This window comes from Bufo gargarizans, chromosome 8 (assembly GCF_014858855.1).
Source record: "Bufo gargarizans isolate SCDJY-AF-19 chromosome 8, ASM1485885v1, whole genome shotgun sequence".
Lineage (NCBI taxonomy): Eukaryota > Metazoa > Chordata > Amphibia > Anura > Bufonidae > Bufo > Bufo gargarizans.
Genome location: NC_058087.1, coordinates 67,077,831 through 67,098,500, shown reverse-complemented (window position 1 = coordinate 67,098,500; position 20,670 = coordinate 67,077,831). Strand labels below are relative to the sequence as shown.

The window sequence follows — 20,670 nt, the reverse complement described above, 5'->3', positions numbered from 1 at the left end:
GGTAATGTTAATTTGTCCAATCACTTTTGAGCCCCTGAAATGGGGAGACTTTGTAGAAAAATGGTTGCAATTCCTACATTTTTCACAGGATATTTTTGTTCAACCCCTTGAATTAAACCTTGCATCTGAGTTGTTTCATTTCAAATCCAATGTGATGGAATGCAGAGCCCAAATCATGAAGATTGTCTCACTGTTCAAATATTTGTGGACCTAACTGTACGTCTGGAAAAGCTGCTTAGTCATTCCCATAGACTTTACTGAAACTCTGTACAAGTCTATGACGGACTGAAATTGCAATATTGTTTCTGTTTAGGCTGTGATTCTCCATTCCACCCTTCCCACTAGAATTTTCTCGTTCAGTTAGAAAATGTAAATAAGACCCTGGGCCGTCAGACCTTTCACCAGGTAACCAGCTCTCTAAGAGAGAGAGGAACATCTAGTTCAAACCTTTCCTTAGCACAGAACCTTCTTCTGCCAGGGAAGAGACTGGAAAAGCCAGCTCAGTGCCTTGCCTATATTGTTTTGCATTTGATTTCCTCTATTAAAGAAGCACACTGGTGTACTGGAAAACCTGACTCTCCAGACTTTTTTCTAATCTCCTGGAGAGCAGCAACAGCTGGTGACACCTCAACGGTGTCCAGGGAACCATCGTAGCCTTGGGACCACCTCAAACCCGCCCACTGCACTTAGACTATGAGTTGCATGGCAAACTCAAGTAAAAGCCAATAGTATTATTGTACAGTGTACAATTATTGTGCAAAGTGGACAACTGTGCTGTGTTAGTGATTTGGAATTTTAAAAATTCTTTTTAAAGATTAGAAGTTTTTTTTTTGGTTCACACCAAATTGGAGACAATTTAGATCACGCTGCATTTTGCTTTCATTGCCACAAACTCCAATTTTGATGGAAGGTCTTTGATGGAAGGTCCATTAGCTTTCTAAATCCCTGCTGATGTCCGCAGTCTCTACTTGGTAAGAGGTTAAGAGGCATTTCTGAAAGGTAGCACATTTGCTAAAGAAAGTATATTAGCAAACTTTCTCTAAAAGCATTCTTACCTTCTCTGCCAGATTATCAATTCTCCAAGGAGACACTGGTTAATTCAATTATACATTCTACAATCTAATTAGTCTTGATTTTAAAAGGGTTATGCTATTTTACTTAATGTACTGCCACTGTGGGACATAGTTAGTAAATCTCCTACACTCCGCACTGCAGTTGGGGACATCAGAAGATGTTTAGGTTTCCAGCGAGGAAATGTCTAAATCTGGGGAGGGAGACAAGCTAGTGTGAGATTACAATAGGATGCCCAAATCATGCATACTGGACAGAGCTGTTCTCCAGTCTTCTCTGAATAGACTGGTGGCAGAGGAGAATCATACATTACATCTCTCAATGCCATCTCTACTGCCAGGACCTTAGCAACATTTTTTATTTCGGCTGGGCTCAGTTTATTTCAGTCTCCCTTTGGTGTGGTACAGAAAAGCCTGAGGGGACACTTATGCCACAACTGATCCCATAGTTTTCTATGGGATTGTTCCCATTCTTCTGGCGCATCAGTTGTGATGCTGGATGTCTAATAGTGCCGGGCATAAACACTATGCATGCTGGATTTTTCTGTCCTGCACTATCACGTTATGGATGCTGGACCTGTGCACAACACATCTATCATGTGGCTCCACAAAAAAGCAACTGGTCAGACACAAGCCTTCCTCAGATTTACGATGCTCCAACCTTTCTATAGATGTTGCTCCAAATACCAATAACGAAAAGTGTTACTACTTACTCGCTTTAATTGTGTGATGTCATCAGGGGTCACCTCTTATTCTTGTCCTACACTCTCCAAACTGTATGCTGGGATTTTGTTGTGGCAGGTCTGTTTCTCTGCAATGTTTCCCCTCATTACACAGAGAACATTAGCTCCTTGTTCACAGATGGAGAGGCTGTACACAGTTTAAAATGAAGCCTTCCTCTCCCAGAAATGTCCAGAGTGCATTGGCAGACTGAGATTAAACATCTTCCATGAGAAGGAGTCCTGGCTGTAACAGAATTCTCTCAAAGTAGACCAAAATTCCACCGAACTGGTCCAGTAACACTTTTATATAAATGTAAAAGGGTCCAAATGTTATTAAATCAGGTCAGTTTTTGGCTAATTTCTTTGAATTTTGATTGGAAGTTTAAAAAGTTCATTGTTTAAAAAAAATAAATAAAAATGTGTCACTGTGAATGAGTCCAAGATGGTTAAGAGGATGCCAAATACATGGGTTTGCAGTGAAAATACCAATGTAAGATTGCGCCAAGATGGTATCACACAGTTCCACAGCGGCCAAAATGCAGCCTAAAAGCCCTTAGTACAGGAGGGTGAAAAAAACGGGGTGACTATTAACAAACAGCTACCAATTAGCACATACTTCATTAGCAAATCACATGCATTCTGGGCTATTAGCCGCATCACCCCATGGCTCGCCCATGCTGTGGTTGGGCATTGGTTGCTACATAGGACACCACCCTTAAAGCCCCCATACACATTAGATCAGCGTCATCCTAAAGCACTGGTGGGGCTGGGCAACTATCTAATACTTACAGGAACTTCTCAACTCAATTTTAATTTCAGTGCCTAATTCTTTTATTCTCCTTGGAGATGTCACCCGAGGTGTCTGGCAGCTGCTTTCTCCTCTCTTTCCATTGCAAACACATGCATGCTCAAATGAACCTGGCATGCACGTATGTAGGAGTTGACTAGACTAGTTGTCGCCTGAAATAAGGGGGTCGTTTATCATACTGGTGTAAAGCAGAACTGTCTTAGTTGCCCATAGCAACCAATCATTTCATTTTTCAAAGGAACTGCCCAAAATGAAAGTTGGAATCTGATTGGTTGCTATGGGCAAACTAAGCCAGTTCTATACACTGGTTTGATAAATGACCCCCTAAATGTTTGACCAATAGCTATTGAAGGTCTATGGGCAACTTTAGGTGGGTTGTATAAAGCTGAAATCAAATTAGCAGTGTGTATTAGCTATAACATAAGTTTGACAAGCCTGTGATATGTGATAACGTACGCAATTGACAGAATATCAAATAACCCAGTTTTTTGTCTTTAAAGGACATCTGTCAGCAGATTTGTCCCTATGACACTGGCTGACCTGTTATATGTGCACTTGGTGGATGAAGGCATCTGTGTTGGTCCCATGTTCATATGTGTCCGCATTGCTTAGAAAAATTATGTTTTAATATATGCAATCAATCTCTAGGAGCAACGGGGGCGTTCCCATTACACCTAGAGGCTCTGCTCTCTCTGCAACTAGCGTTCTCTCTCTCTACTTTGATTGACAGGGCCAGGTAGTGTGAATGTCATTACACCTGTCCTTGTGAATTAAGCTGGAGAGGGCGCAGCCGTTGCAGAGAGCGCAGAGCCTCTAGTTGTTATGGTAACGCCCCCGTTGCTCCTAGAGGCTAATTTGCATATATTAAAACATTATTTTTCTCAGCAATGTGGGCACATATGAACATGGGACCAGCGAAGATGCCTTCAGCTGCCAAACGCACATGTAACAGGTCAGCCAGTGTTATAGATAATTCTGCTGACAGATGCCCTTTTAATAGCTACAGAATTTTCTTTTACACAGAGTTTTGTATGCTGTTACATACAGTATAAGAGCGTTCTAAGAAGATAAGGATGACTGCTAGACTACTGCTGAGGACTTGTGCACTAGACATTTATATATTGTTAGGTGTTTCAATTTATTTTTTCTACTCCCTCTATATTACTATTCTAAGAAAACAAGCTCAAATCACCAATTACACACAACTTAATCATTGCTGATTGTCTGCTGCACTTCAGCACACTCCCACAACTTCATCTATGAGCGCGGCTAGAAGTTTAGTCCTGAGAATTGCTTTTAGAATACAGGGATATGAAAAGAAAATATTATGGACCGGCAAAGAAACCCAATATTGCACCAATATTCCAAAATGCTGCATAGCTGTCAATCCTCGTGTAAAAATTCCTGATACATTAGGCCACACTATGTTCCTTCCAACATAACCCAGATATGTAATTGCACATACTGTGCCCATATGGAGTATAGTGTCTCCTACCGTACTCCAAGATCCCTCACAATTACTGTCATTGCTATAAGGGTTGCACAGGTAGCAAACACAACCAACTTTCACCTCTTTGGATGCCTACTACACAGTCCATTCTAGGGACTAGCTCCCTAACTCCAAGGGTCCTCTTACATGGACTGCTGGACAGTAATCGGGGACGAACTGTTCATACCCGATCTTTGGGCCACAGTACAGCCTCATTTACATGCAGCAATCATCACCTCTGTGTGGAGATGAAGATCACTACTCACAATTTTAGGTGCTGCATGAAAGATGCAATTATCCGACAAAGGAGCATTTGCTTGCTCGTTGAGTGATCGGCAGGACCTTTACACAGGACAGTTATTGGGAATGAGTGTTTGTGCAAACATTCGTCCCCAATAATTGTCCTGATCCTCGGCCCATGTACGAGTTCCCTATGCTTAAGCAGTGATTATTGATAAAGGACGAGACAAGATAGATTTCAAAGTCCTGCTACTATTTCAGTAAACTGGCAATATTTACAGGCCTGGACAAATCCCAGGAGTAAGGTAGTCAAAGCACCTATAAAAATCATTGTAGTCTCCTACCTTTTAAGTTTTTCTTTTGAATTTCTAATTTTCTGATTTCAATTTTTTTTAATTCTATTTCCTGAACAAAATTACTTTATGGCAGACACATGGGCCGTAGACACAATGGTCAGAAGGGGACCTCATTGACTTTTATGGGAGAGATTTGTAGGCATGCTCTGTGACCTGTGCAGAGGTCATTTTACAAGCAAGGAGTAGATAAGTTTTGACAATCACTTATTGTGAATGGAGAATCCTTTGTTATCTATACACAGAGGTGATATATGCCATTCTACACCTGCCTGTAATGATAAGAAGATAACTGCAGTAAAGAGATCTACTAGAGACCAAGAAGTGACGCTTAGTATTAGGCCTGCAGTGATCACAAGGAACTGTTCAGTGACCAGGATGCGGGAATAAAGTTCTGTATTTGTTGTGACGCCAATTGCAGCGTGCGCAGGGTACTATCGAAGGGCCCTTCTAAGGTGTTATAATGCATGTCCCAGATTAGGAATGCCAGAGTGGTTTAATGGCCTATAATGTCTTGATAGCTTGATGTTAGTTGTGTCACAGTGTCTCCTACCTGGGTACGGCTGGACTCCTGGCTCACTTGCAATAAATTTGAGTGTAGTGATAGTAGGAGTAATAGAGGAATTTTGCAGCAGAAATAATGTCCAGACCTTTAGATGAAGTTCAAATGTTTCTTTACTGAAGATAGTATACAGCTTTGGTCTCTGGTCCCAGCAGGTTTTAGCAATGGTTGGCAGGAATAAATGCTTCTGCTTGATATGTGAGGAGCTTGCAGGATAAGACGTTTGTTTGGTAGCTGGTAGTAACTGTGGCAGGAATTAATCTTCTGCTTAGAACTGTACCTTGTGCTTTGTGGGGACAGACTAGCTGAGGAGGAATGGCTTCTCCTAGGTCTCCGGACTTGACTCACAGATATATTCTCAGGGGATGCTTTCTTCCTGGAACTGGAGGTTGTCTGTAACTTTCTGCTTTCCTTTCATTCAGTTGAGCTGCAGGGCTCAGACTGAGAATGTTATCAAGTCTCAGACCGAGACTTGGTTCTTGCTGTCTTCCCTTTACAGGGGGAAAACTAGATCTGGTTCTAACAGTTTTTTTCCCTCACTTGCTGCAGGAGGATGGAATCCTCCACTTCTCCTCAGCAGGGGGCAGAATAGAACAGGATCGTTCCACTCTGAACGGCCATAACAATAAAACTATCTCTACCAATGATGCTGCCACCTGCTGGTGGTCCTGTAAAATTACAATGAAACAATTACATTTAACATGGTTTTACATGCACATTTGTGGAGGCATAATACAAATTATATCAGATGACAATATAAAAGCTCTTAAAGGGCAGTAGCGGGGTAGAGATGTGTAGTAACACAACTCTGGGGTGTTACAACTGGACACATGCAGCAGCAGATGCCATAATGGTGTTAGGGAATGGCCAAGCGGTCAGGTTTCATGATGCTCTTTTGAAAGCCAAAACAAGGAGTAAATTTAAAAATAGGGAGAAGTCATATCTGTTCTTTATAGTTTCTCTCCTTTTATGATCCACTCCTGATTTTGGCTTCCAAAGCTGCATTAGGAAACCTGACCGTGTGACCGTATCCTTAGACTTTTAGGATTGTGAACTTTTCAGCATGTCCCATCACTATAAAGAAAGAGTGGTCCTTAGGTCAATCGTCTCCTTTTCATCCCATGGCTAATCAGTGATGATCAGCTGATTGACAGGCTGAGTGCCCCTATTGTAGCCTGGTTCAGTGGAATGTAGAACCCGTAGTCTTGTGAGTCTGTATTGGTAGAGAGGGTACCAAGATGCCCTGCTCTAGGGGCATGCCTGGCTTGATGCAATTAAAATGCCTGTCAGGTAGTGGATGCTGGAATCTTGTGACAAGCCGCTCTATAGACACCAGGGCAGCTTCACGGTGAAAGTGAGCGATGACGTGCCTCTTGTCTGCTCTTCCTTCTAGAACATTCCGGATCTAGAGGCAAGCTTCTTCGAATTCCTAGATTTCCATCATCCTATCTGCTCTGAGATTAACCTTTTAATTCACTGACTTTCTGTTTATTTTTTCCTCCGCCACCTTGTTTTTTTATTTGTTTCCTATTCTTTGTTTCCATCGTCATCCTCTTCCATCTTAACACCTGCTCATTTACCCATCATTCCCCCCTCTCTCTCTTGTTCTTACGTCCCTCCTCCCTTCACCAATATAGGTTTTTCTCCTCTCTCTCCTCCGCGGCTTCTCCTTTTCTCCCCAGCCCCCTCCTCTTTTCCGCCCTCCCTCTCTTCAGTACCACTGCAGGCTTCATAGAGACAGGCTGGTGGCTCACACAGTCCTAGGCAGAAAGCTTGGTGGAAAGGAAGGGAGGGAGTGAATAAAGTGGATCGTAGCCTCTGGATTTCACATAAGGCTATTAACCAGTTCGGCCAGTACCTTCTTCCTAAGCATCAGCTGAATTAAAACAAAGAGCATTATGCTGCAGTGCCAGGGAACAGAAGGTGTGTTAAATCCACATCATTGCTGTCTACTGAGCCTCGCTTAGCACAAGGGAGGGCATCTTCCCAATGCTTTGTACGAAAAAAAATAAAAAATAAAAAAAAATCCCAAAGCTAACATCTCATCCTCTTGTCCCCCTCTGTTTTATTTCTCCAGTTCCTGCCTGATTCATCCTTTTGTTCCTGCCTCTCAGTCCTGCTTCACCAACCGGATAAAGAGGTATTTATGCCAGTGCTTCACTATATTTCTAGCTTGCAAAATGCTATTGTTGTGCAGTACATGCCGCCAGCTCGACACTAACTTATTTTTTGCCAGAATGGGCAGCTTCATGGCCCCTTTAAATGCCTTGTAAAAAAATATATAATATGACTGTTTAGACTGCAGTCCTAGGCATTGACATGTTTAGTCTTATTTATTAGCCTGCATCGTGTTAACCCTTGCATGTAGCATGGACGGTTCCTGTGTTAACCCTTTCCACGGCAAGCTGCCTTTGTGCCCCGTCAGCAGTCACGGTGTTAACTAATAACGTATCCGCTCGTAATTGACATCTGCTCCGTCACCGGCATTAGACATTTTTTTTTGTTTTTTAAGCGTTTTTGTATTTTCGCTGCATCATCCTTGTATTGCAGGACTCACTTGTACGTGCAGACAGGTCTGGCTGCTGAATCAGCAGCTCGCGCCAGGCCTTTAGCTATCTATACGTGCCATGTAGTATCCATATGTGCAATATACCGTATGCGCTTCTCCGGATTGCATATGACGATTATTAACCTAGCGTGAATAACCTCATTAACAGTTTGCATTTGACGACCTATAGATTGTGTGGAGGTCCTTTTATACGGAGTTCGTCTTGGATGCTGGTGGTATTCATGATTATAAATGGGGGGGGGGGGGTGTACTAGAATAGTAAACCTCAATATGCGCATTTTATATTTCTGCGCTGCATGCAGCCCATTGTAGAGAATAATAAAATGTAATGAATATTGTCTACGGGGTCTTACTCCATTGCTGGAGTCCTGCCTAGTCATAATGGAATAGAGTAATATTACTTGGTCTGTGAGATCATGGAGGTGATGTAGCTGCTCCATTATGAACGAGGCTGTGAATTAAAATGCTGGTCAGGTGTGTAATCCATTCCTGCTTATGGTCTACAGTTATGAGATGGCATGTTTAGATCTAATGCATATAGCCTAATCCGGTTCCTTATACAATGTTAATAATTAGTACTATGTACTGAGGAATGAAGATGTGCAGAAAATAGTCAATAAAGCATTCGCCACGTACAAAATACACAACAATTATTAAAAATTTTAGAGATGGTCAAATCTACCTTAGGGTTTACACTATAATTTCTGCTTATTTGACCAGAGTGGTCATGTAACTGAAGCACGGCTAGCGTTACCTTCTCAGTCACGTTTGCCAAGTTCGCGGCAGTCATATAGATAACCAAATGATGGATGGTCAAGAATAACAGTTCTAAGTCAGTCATGTAAAATAACAAAGTGCCATTGTCCGGGGAAACGTAGCAAAACATAAATGTGGAGTCCTTGTTATAAACCATGCTACCATTAAAGGGGTTGTTTGGTATTTGAAAAAAATGTGGCTAGTAATAGTAGGCAATGAGATCAAATAAAAAAAATAACTAGCATCCACACATTTCATCCCCCGTTGGTCCAGTAGTCCTCTCCAGTCCTGCGTATGTCATTCTCATGCTGCAGCCAGTCATTGGCCTTAGTGGTGAGGCTTACATGTACAAGTCCACATAGTAAACACTCGGCTCGCATTAGTCAGCATTGCCAGAGATGATATGCAAATAAAAATCTTCTCCTATGCTCAACCTGCGGTCCTCCAGCTGTTGTAAAACTACAACTCCCACAATGCTCTGCTGTAGGCTGCTAGCTGTAGGCTGTTCAGGCATGCTGGGAGTTGTAGTTTTGCAACAGCTGGAGGGCCGCAGGTTTAGCATGCCTATCCTAAATCAATGTCCATATGATAAGTTCCATTATCCAATATTTATGTGGCCTGTGATTTTGATCCACGTAAAGTTCTGACCAGAACAAGCATTGTTGTCAGCAATAAAAAGATAGGCACAATTGACACAGCAACATAGATTTTCTTTTAAGACAGGAGTAAGCAATTAAAGGCAGAATAGGTCATCAATATCTGATCACTGGGAGTCCAACTCATGACACCTCCACCGATCAGCTATTTGAAGATGCCTATATGGCCTATCTGGCCTATCTGCAGCTCAATCCCATTCAAGTGAATAGGCCTGGGCTGCAAGATCAAGAACAATGTGTACAATGTATATTGGTTGTCCTAGGTATTGCAGGTCAGGCCCATTAACTTGAGAGGTCCATTCACTCACCGGACACTGTGGCCTCTTCTCACAGCTGATCAGTGGGGCCATCAAGGGTTGGACACCCACCCATCAGATATTGATAACCTATCCTGAGGATAGGGTATCAATACTAAACTCCTGGAAATACCTTTAAGCAGAAAATAGTAGAGTTGATATCTTTCATTAGCATCTATGGCTTAAGCAGGGACTGAAATGCCTTAAAGAGACCAGTCCTTGTGTCTTTAAGGAGATTCAGTACCCTGCCTAAACCGCACTCAAGGCATCGCACTCAGCTAGCTAGAATCCTACTGTGCAGGGTTGTCAACCGTTCAGATATTTCTGGACAGTCCAGTAAAAATAGGCAACTTTTTTCCTGTCTGACTAGACTATTTTGGTGGTAATTATCATCATCTTACAGCTCACAGTAAATGTTGGTAATTAGTTCTTATCAGTATATTGAGCTATAGACCTGTATTACTTATAATTTGTATCATTCATCATTCATTTGGGTTTTCCAATGTATCCATAAAAAATGTGTCACGACCCTTGGTCATGGTCGTGACTCCTTGGGTGCCGCATGCTGTTGCCCGCGGTTTGGGAGTTCGTCAACCGCAGCTGGGGCACTTAGTTGTTTGCCTCAGGTGCGGTTGCCGCGGACAACAAGTGTGCGTGCGGTTGCCCTTGGCAACGGGTATTGTGTGAATGCCCGTTTGTGTGTTTGTGTGCACTTTGTGTTGTTTGTTGTGCACGAGGTGATGTTTTATGTGCACCTGGACTCCTCCCTTCACCTGCGGTTGTCCGCGGCAACGTCTGGCGATGTTTGCATGCTGTGGAGGTGTCTCGGCCTGTTGGCTGTTTTGGAGGACACGGTTGCCACGCATGCCGTTGCCGTCGGAGACAGGTGAGTGAGGTTGTGTGCTTTCCCCTTTATGTGAGTTTCCCTTCTGTGTTGCTGAAAGGGTTAACTCCCTTCCCAGTGTGTGTGACTTCACTGGGTGTGTGCTGATCGTTGGGTGGGGCCTCTTGGCCTATAAAGCCTCAGTCCTTGGCTGGGCTCAGTAGGTTGCTCTCAGCCATGCTGGCTGGAGCAGCCTCCTGTCTCCTCCATCTGCCTGGTGGGGACCATCCTTCTGGTCATACTGTCACGGCTGGGCGTGGGGGAAACCCCCAGCCGTGCGGTGCCAGGAGATGATAGGGTTACCCCTTGGCCGGGACCACAGAGTGAGGGACGCAATAGGAGGTGACCTGCTCCCTAACTCTGTGGTCCCGGCCAAGGGGTAACCCTATCATCTCCTGGCACCGCACGGCTGGGGGTTTCCCCCACGCCCAGCCGTGACAAAATGCTGGCTGTGCATGATTTTGGGATATGTTGTCAAAAAAAAAATATTCTGGTTGGTAACCCTGCTACTGCTGTCTATGGATGGATATCTGGTCTGGCAATTATCCCTTGTCAAGTCTAAGGCTTGTTGGAAAGTCGGATCTTGACTTATAGGGAGCCCCTTCCAAGAGGTGGCACTGGCAAAATGGTTCTCTTCCTTGGGAGACACCTCTTTGCAAATGAGCATCTATGAAAATGTTTCTTGAGGTCCTCAGATCTGGAGACATGTAATAAAGCAGAGATGTGGGCGAGGGTGGACGGAGAACTTAAAGTGGCCCTGGATAAAAACCTAAATGTTGTAAGCAACTCCAGAATGTGGGGCAACGCAAGTAGGCAGGACCAGAGCTAGTAGGTGAGGCAACAGAAGTGGACGGGCCAACAGTAACTTAGTGCAGCACAAAATATTAACCCAGCAGAATCAAATACCACAGTGCAGCACACAATACTGCTAACCCCGCCTTACTTTTCAACTGTATCACTGTCCTTAGGACTATTCAGTTGAATTGAGGAGGGCACCTGCGGCCGCCAACAAGATGCATAAGTACCTGATGGTCCTGAGAGCATCAGATCGTTATGTACCTTGCTTACAGCAGTGAGGAGGGCTCGGTGGCCCCCTGGGCATCACCCCACCAGGAAATTTCCCTACAGTTTCTATAGCTAGTCCACCCCTGGATGTGGGCAGACATGTTACTGGACTGACTGGCAGTAGTCCCATTGAAGAACAAAACTGTCTTCTGCCCAACCCAGTATGGTCCTTTACAGGAAAGAATAAGTTGTATTCATCTTCATATCAAAAAGAGATCTGATAAATGTTAGGGTTAATGTCCCCTGAATGAACTAACTACTGAAGGACAAACCACAAGAGTTTTTATCTGAACATTCGAAGGGGATATAGGTACATAACTCTATGGAGAGTTGCCTGAGTTGAAGAATGTGCACGCCCAGCCACTCCAAGCTAATATAATAACTACTACGCAAATAGAATGATATGTGTGCCTTTTAAACAAGATTGATTTCCTCTATACTTTGTCTCACAGAAAAAGTACTGGGTTATAATGGTCTTCTGCCCAACAAATTATAGGCCCCATAGATGTCCCCTGACTTGCATGCTGCTGTAATGAACTGTGCATCCAGTAATAATTTACATCAGATTTTTTGAGTCTGCAGTTAGCACCTCTTAGTGGCAATTTTAACACAACCACAAGTGTCTCAGTGAATATATTCACAGTGGAAAGAAAGCAGACAGCATGTGTTAATTATATCCAACACCAGCAGCCGGTAAAGAATGAAGAAGCAGTTCAGGATTGCTGTCGTCTATGTGCAAAGCCTGATCTGTAAAGAATGTGCATCTTCTATCATAATAACATAACAGGTCCATCAAGTCCAACAGTGTTGATCTAGAAGAAGGCAAAAAAAACTATGGGGCAGATGACAATTGCCCCATATTTAGGACATATGGTGGCAATCAGAACAAATCCCTGGATCAACGTTCCTTCTCACTAACATATAGAGCTTCTCATAAATGCTTTTTCCACCAGTTATTTGATCATCTCCTTTCACCGGGCTCTCCTGTCTGGTCTTGCTTTCTTTAAAGAAGACCTGTCATCTGTCCTGACATGTCTGTTTTAGTTACTACTTCCATTCTCCATGGAAAAACAATTATGGGGCATCTTTTTATACGGCTCTATGTTATGCTGTCCCTCTATTCTTATTAGAAATGTATGAACTGGGGTATTACCATTCATCTTCTCAATGGATTGTGTCCCTACACAGTCTGCCACTGCCGGCACTGATTGGACAGCGTCAGACTGTGCAGGGACAATCCCTCAGTTGGTAACAACTAGTTGACAATGTATTCATAAACTTCTAGCACAAATAATAGAGTAGCGGCACAACACAGTTATAAGAATAGATGCTCCAAAATTGTCATTTCATGTGAAAACAATTTACTGAAAGAGACATGTCAAGAGCAGTGACAGGTCATCTTTAATTGCATCATATAATATTGAGAAAGACATTTTATAATATTGGGATGTAAAGACAGATTTGATTTAGCAAAGCCTAACCTATATATCCCGACTTCTTTAACGTTAAACATGAGCATACTTGTCACAAGTTGTACACGCACTTTGGTGCTGGTGGTTTGCAGGGCCATACATCCAAGTAGAAGAAGGGAATCGGCATTCACTTTTTGAAGCGAATAAATCTTGTTGGAAAAAGGCTACTTAGCTAAAATGAGTCACATTTGCCTTTTATTTTGTTTATGGCAATAAAGTGAAAATTTATTAGCATCAAAAAGTGAGTGCTGATCCACTTCTACATACCTGTCATGAAACAGAGAGCACAATTTTGGAGCCCAACAAGGGGGCTTATATTTATTGTTCCTAACACCTATTTTTCACTGTGTCTCACTTCTCACCATTGCGTCTCTCACCCCTGCTCATCCTGGGCGTGTTTTATACAGTGTGTTATATAAGTCTCTGTTGTTTATTGTTGGCTTCTATATTGCTTTGTTAATCAGTCTTTCATAACTTTTTGACCTCAGCTACTTGCTTTGGTTTTCTTATCTTAGTGACAACCAGCTGGGTTGACTCCACAGTTAAGGCCCTTTTACAATGCCAGATGTAGCAAGTGATTGTTGGGAAGGAAGCGTTTCTTCCCGACAGTTGCCTGCCAGTCAGTGGAGGAGACTGCTGCATTTACATGCAGTGATCTCCTCCACAGTATGGGGAGGAGCGAACGCTAATGCCATCGCTCGTCCCCATACAGAATCGTTGTTTGCCGACAGCATATTGTGCTATCCAAATGATGTCCATATCTTGCTCACTTCATTACATCATTTTCATATGAATCAAAATAATGCACATTTTGGTCATTAATGGCAACTGAGTCTTAATAATAACTTTTTGTCTGTTCTCATGATGTAACTAAGACCTGTATGGGTCCAATAAAGCCCAGATATCATCTAGAAGTGGATGATAAAAGTAGACAGAGACAACGATACTGGTCAGTCTGCAGAATTTTCTATAATGAACAGTCCTGGAAAAGCCGTGCCGAGAATGCAAGTGCTAATTTCTTCTTCATTCCTACCACTTCTATCATGGAAGAGGCGGGTCTTACACAAAGGGGAGGGGCTTAGCATTGCATGTTGCACATACAGCAGTAGAGGATAGTCTCTTCTGCAGATAATTGCCTTGCAGTCAGATGCAGGATTGTGTGAAAGAGAACAGAATAGTTGCTTTTTAGAAAAATATTCATCAAAAGACAACTATGTACGGTATATATATTATATAGACATTAATAACATTTTGTTATGGCATATGGCTAAGACCTGTCACCAGAACAGAGTCCTGAAGTGAAGGGAGAGCAAGCCCCACATGCACTGCCACCCTCCTTTGACCACTATGGGACCTCTGAAAATATTTGAGCACTGGCTCAGATATTTTTGGAGGTCACTGAGTGATAAATTGGAGGGGTGGCCTCCCTTCTGAAGCTTGCTCTCCATTCACTGCTATAAGACAAGTGCACTTGCTTAGCTGTTTTTGGAAGTCCAATAGCAGTGAATCGAGAAGAAGAAATGCATGAACGGTGTGCTCTCTAGGGCCCATTTTGGAGATAGGAGCGGAACTCAAAGGTGGGACCCACACCTATCTGACATTTATGGGTGTATCCTAGCTATAGACCATATATGTTCCAGATGAGACAACCTCGTTAAAGAGCTTTCTTTGTTGTTTTTAGGTCCAAAGCTTATTGAGTTTAGACATTTAGAACCGAACAATGGCTTGGGTAGTTTTTTTGCATTGCTCAATAGTATAGTCAATACTTTCTATTAGAATGCAACTACAGGCTCACAGAGATGAGAGGTATCATATATATGTTCCCTTCCTTCTGGTACATAATACTAGAATTCATCATCCTCGGACTCGAAGACCAGACACTTGTAACACCTCTTAACAACGCCTGCTGGATAGAAGGGCTGCAGGACTTTTGGACCTGTCCTGTCTCACTTGTTATCCACTATTGCAGTGCCAGCAATGAACTTTATTGCGGGAACCTGAGGTAGGGCCATACCTTTAAACAGGAGATACAGTAGGTGATTGAAATTTGGAACTGGAATGGTTTACATAAACCAAAAGTTGAGTTCATACACCTTGAGGCTGTAACAGAATATACTGACTAGATCATTGCACCTAAATTTCTGGACTGCAACTAGACAACAATCAATGGTTGTGAGAAGATGTCAAGGGAAACAGAAGTAGCAAGTGAGTTATGGATGTTGCTGCTAAATCAATTAGCCTTCATTTGTGTCTTACCTCAAGGACTCAACAGCAGATGCGATGTTACACCTCCATCTCCTCTGGGAAATGGAGAGGAAGAATCCTAAGTACATACTGCAATACTGTATGTGGGAGAAAATATCATCCCACTGTTCCAAGTCAGAAGGATACATTTGGTTAGCAAAGAAAGGATCCATTCCAAACCTATTTGTGACAAATGCAAAACAGTGTTCTTTAGTTACTTAAAGCATACCTCAGTTTTTTTTTGTTTGTTTTTTAAGTTTGCATAATGGCTGGGCTTCTTTGTAGAATCACAACTGTACTGTAAAGGAACAGTTATGTTTGGGCATCCCTAAAGTTTTTTTCAGCCATATTATTCTCTGTTTCAGCTGATGTAAGATGCATTTCTCTCACAAGCAGGGGGTGTCTCCCTTCTCTTCTGCCAGTGCTGTGTGCAGTGACCTCACTTCCCTTACCTATATATATTTTTCTTGTAGGGAGCTGGGAAAGCTGATAAGGAGACATAAATCACACACTTATAGAAAGGCAGTATATTCCTGTGGTTACCAGAAGCAGTCGTTTTATCAGGCCCAGCTCTTTTCTAGCCCCCATTTCTTGTGAGTAATTTCCTGATTCTCTCTTACCTGGGGCAGATCTTGCCTGACAACAGGCAGTGGACAGCAACTTAGGTGGAAGTGACCCCTAGTGGCCATGACTTTACAGCTTTTTTTCAGGTGGATGCAGGCATGCTTTTTTTTAAATTAAGTAATTTTGAAATTTGCTATTTACACCATTCTCTATTAAATGAAATGAAATTGTGTGAAAGTGCAGACTCTTTAATAATTACCTTGCAGGTGTTCCAAAAGTGACAGCTAGTCATTGACAAAATTCAGCTAGTATAGAGCTCATCACCTACCAGAGTCCTCAGCAGCATATTTACCTAATTATCCAGTGATGCAGATTGTGTGTTGCTATTATGGAGTCCTAATAGAGCTTTTTTTCTAGTGCATGGGGTCTTTACTGTGCCACCGTATCTTTCCTATTACATTAAGAATACATATTTTTAGTGCATATCAATCCAACTGAAAAAAGTGGCATGCTCCCCCAGATGCTGTATGGATGGACATTTTCTGTATGGCGCTTGCGCAGCATCACATGGAGACCACACAGTATGGAGTCGTAGTTTGTTCCCATGCAGGTTCCATCGTGTGGTGTATATACGGAGCCGTGTGTCCGGTTCACAATAACTCCTGAGATGTAGCACCCGATGGAGCCTTTATCACTCCACCCAGTGGATGTACAGCGCTGTGTGTCTCTGTATTCTCCTGTACAGTCTTCATGCATACAGCTCTGGGGTTTTGCATAGCACCTTAGTAGTTATAACCAAGCTTTCCCAGAAACAGGCACAACTAAGAAACGGCTCGACAGAAGTTTTTACAACTTGTCAAAGGAGAACAATCCAAAGAACTTTTTTTAGCATATTAGAGGAAAATCCTATTTAAGATACTGCTGTATACAGAGAATTCCCACTGTGCAGTCAGTAGTGCAGATCATGCAGCATGAATTTTACCAGAGGGTAGAGTTGTCCTTTAAGATACACCGCACTAAAATATTCAGATACATTGCAAAGATGTGCTTTTTTTCATCCAAGGAGGCTAACAAATGAGCCATGGAAATTCATAGTTTGAAGGATATGGAGCTATTATTGATCCGATTCGCAGTATCTTCTTACCCATTATAATGTAGTCATTGACTCTTATTACACTGCATGTCTCATAGTACAAGTCACTCCTTACAGCTACTTACAAATTTCTAAAGTTCCATCTGCATGGACTACTGGATGTAGTGCATCAGCTGTGTGTAGTCTACTGACAAACTACTCCTAAAAACGGCCATGCACATTCAACAGCTGTTGACCAAACAGCTATTTCTCCCGAATCCCCTATACACATCCAAGTTGGCTTCAGCTGAATGTGTATGTGTAGAACCAGACACCTCTGGTGTTGGCTTATCTCCCGAGAGAACAAAAAGATCAGGCAAAAATATTCACTTTGCCGATCCTTCTCTCCCCAAACATCTCCACACACATTAGACTGACAATACACTATTGTGTATGGGGGCCTTAAGGCAGCTACAAAATACAACTGACACAGCAAATATTGAATCCTATGGTAGCCTCCCTGCGCTTTCATATTTATTTGAACCCATCTTTCATTAACGTCTATAAAAAAGAACCTGTTTGAAAAGTATACTCCTTTACCCAGACACTTCCTATGACTTTATCCCATAATTCCCTAGCCAGGATATCTGCAGTACTCCAGATCTGGGAGTACTACAAATTGTATTGTTCTGTATTGTATTTGTTTATTTCCTGGCTGTCACTACCAGCAAGGAAAGGTTGGCAGGAAAAGGGTTAACCACCCTGTTCCTCTCCTCTTGGTAGGAGTGGGCTGGTCCAGCTTACTGCATAGAGAGGGAGTTCCTATCCAGAGACAGAGTGGAGAGGAAGCACACTGAAGAGCTCCTGCTCCTGTTACCTCTAGAGGGAATCATTCCAAACTGTTCTCAAATAAAGCCTTGAGATTCCAGGCAGCAGAGTGAACTGCTACATCTGAGGGACTACAGCCAAGCCACCCATTACCAAACAAACACTGGACTAGTATCACCTAAGTGCAGAATTGCCACCAACCAGCCTGCCTGCCTGCCTTCATATCTAAAGCTGGCTGCTACTGTATGTATGTTAAGTTCTATGTTGAACTTAGTAAAAAAAAGACTGTTATGTTTAACTCATTCTTCAGTTCTGTAATTTCACAACCCTGATCCCCAGGGAGCAATGGCCTGAGGGAGTGCACCGTGACATAACACTTCGTCATGGTGACTACCATTCCTATCCTCCACACCAGCTCTTCAGTGGGTCACTGTACATCTATTATATGCTGTACAGTACAGCTTCAAATAATTCTATTTTAACCTATAACATGTACATTTTGGTTTTCCTGGTATAGGATCTGTGTGCTATAGTTACACTAAAGTCTTCTATAGGCAGAGCAATAGGAGAGAAGATCCAGGGGGTTAACAAAACTTTAAATAAGATGTTCACTGTCTATAGAAGACTGTAATGGATGGTATTTCTCATTGTCATCTGTGCTATTGCTGGTTGTCAGTACTGAGCGATTTAAGGGTATTACTTGCACCTCTGCATTCTACTTTGGGAAAATGATTGCTTTGCCCCAGTACTGGACCATGAATGATGGCGTAATCGCTCATTCAGGACAGGACCACCTGTACATCCAGCACATTGAAGGCTCTAAAAATGTTGCCAAAAATGTCCTTACTATATTGATTACATGACATTTTGTATAGTTAGCATGACATGTCATTACACATCTGCATATGTGGACATATGTAGCTTCTTATGTGCAACCTGGGCAGCTTCACAGGGCCAAGTAGATAAGAGGGCCCACAGCTTCCTACTGTCTGTTAAATTATATTCAAGGGATTGAGCATTCATGGCCCACAAATACTGGTGGATTGCTAGAGAGACTTATTGGGGGAGGCTGATGCTGCACTGCTGGAGAGCAAGAGGCCCATACTGTTTTTGAAGGGGGGCCCACTGATGTCTGTGTCAACCCCTGGCTCTTACAATTACAGCAACTGTGGTACCTTTTCCCCAGTTATAGGGGCCAGGGTGAATCTGGATTCTTTGCCGTCACTAGTGCTATGCCATTGCCCTTTTGTCCTTCAAGTATACTGCAGTGTAATTCCATTTGTACCGGATCGGACTGGCCCACCAGAGTACCAGAGGATCCCCTCTGATACCATAGTGGGACCCAAAGGTCTAATAGAAAAACATATTGGTTGCCTTTGTAGACAATAACTTGTCTCTATGGTCTGTTTCTTTGATACAAAACCTTTTAGACTTTATTGATGATATGGGGGTTGGTCCTCAAGACTACATATATGAGAAAAGAGATGTAGAAAGGTGCAGCACAGAAAAGGAGAGCTTTGTAGATGTGCAAGATGAGTTACCAAGTTTATGTTTTATTCTAGAATAAGCAAGTATATAAAATATATACCATATATATATAAAATAGAGAGCCCCCAAAAGAAGTTGTATTAAGGCCATTGTGTACACAAAGACTAAATAAACTCCTTAATCCCATGCCTTCAAGGATCTTTGCTTCCCACTCGGTATCAGTGTGACCTGTCAGGCTTCATGATTTACGAGTGTTGTCTACACTATACAGCTCCGTTTAAATGAGCATCAGCTACTGCGTCACGCTGGTAGTTGGAGGAAGAAGCCGCTCTAGTCGCAGTGCAGACATTTAGAAAGGCAGTTATATTACCGTGAGTCACACGGACTCACACCGCCACATCTATATAAAAGTCTTCATATCCTCTGCTTCTCATCACGCAGCCAAAAGAACAGGTGATTGATCTGGATGTCTGCAGCCACCACTAGAGGGAGCTTTCTGACTCTTGATTTACACTAATCTCACTGAACTCGGTAATAAATCTTAGGCAGTAAGCTCCCCCTAGTGGTGGCTACAAGCAGCTAGAATCTGGATCTGTCATGAAAAACGGAGGATGTGGGGTTCCTTATCAGAAAAAAACTGAGCTCCAATCCAACCCTTATTCAATGCAATGTTATACAGTGTTAATAGGTGGAAGGGCACTAGAATGAAGCTCTTATTTCATTTTATTTTAACACATACCGGTACTAGCCAACATTTGATAGCTGGGAAAATGGTCGGTGTGCACTGGGAATTTTCAGGCTGGACACACCGCTTTGTACTGAGCCCCCCTCTTTTGCATGTTGTCCCCACAATTCTTTACACTGTGTATATAGAAATCATCTTAGAATTGTAGGGTCATATGTATAAAAACAAAACAAAAAACATATGTCTTTGTTATTCTAGGTCTGGTAAACTTTTCAGCTCCTCTGGGTCAATAATTATCCTCTATGGAAATGTTATCATCTCTCTAATAAAATATACGTCTGAAATGGCATAACACTCTTTAAAGGGAATCTGTCACCAGTTTTATGGTGTCTTAACTGAGGCCAATATAAAGTAGTGACAGGTCTCCTTAGCAAATTGCTGGGTCGCTTTCTTTAATTGCTCCAGCCACGTTGCCAGAATCTTGTATTGAACAGCTCCAGCGCTTGCCAATGAGTCCCCATATTCAAGAGCTCCTGGCTTTCCCCATCCACCTCCTGCTGATTCATATGGAAAAAAAATGTAAATCAGAAGCAAGTGGGCGGGGACAGCCGTGAGCTCATGAATATGAGGACTCATTGGCATGCACTGGAGCTGGTAGGATTAAAAGTGGGGGCAGCAAAAAACTGCTGGCAGATTCCTTTTAAAGAAGTTCTAAAAGTGCCACAGTGACAGGACGGTTGCAACTTTATCACATACTTCTTGTCGGCTCCAGGCGTTGCTCCCCTGTTTGCAGAATTGTCCATGCAGTAGAACAGGCACTTCTTCACATAGGACAGTGACATTATTGC

At 42.6% G+C, this 20,670-nt stretch overlaps 1 protein-coding gene across 8 annotated transcripts in view; it reads left to right on the top strand.

Annotated features, from left to right (window-relative positions):
• LOC122945322 (microtubule-associated protein 2-like) overlaps positions 1-20,670 on the top strand; it is a 222,426-nt gene that overhangs the window by 117,613 nt on the left and 84,143 nt on the right. For 5 of the 8 annotated variants that reach the window (XR_006391113.1, XR_006391112.1, XM_044304378.1 and 2 more), the window contains one exon: positions 7,322-7,384. The exons of 2 other annotated variants lie outside the window; for them this stretch is intronic. The gene's annotated coding sequence lies outside the window, so the exon portion shown is untranslated. Of the gene's footprint in view, positions 1-7,029; positions 7,168-7,321; positions 7,385-20,670 lie in introns of those variants that run through there. One more of the 8 variants, XM_044304379.1, reaches the window with a different exon arrangement.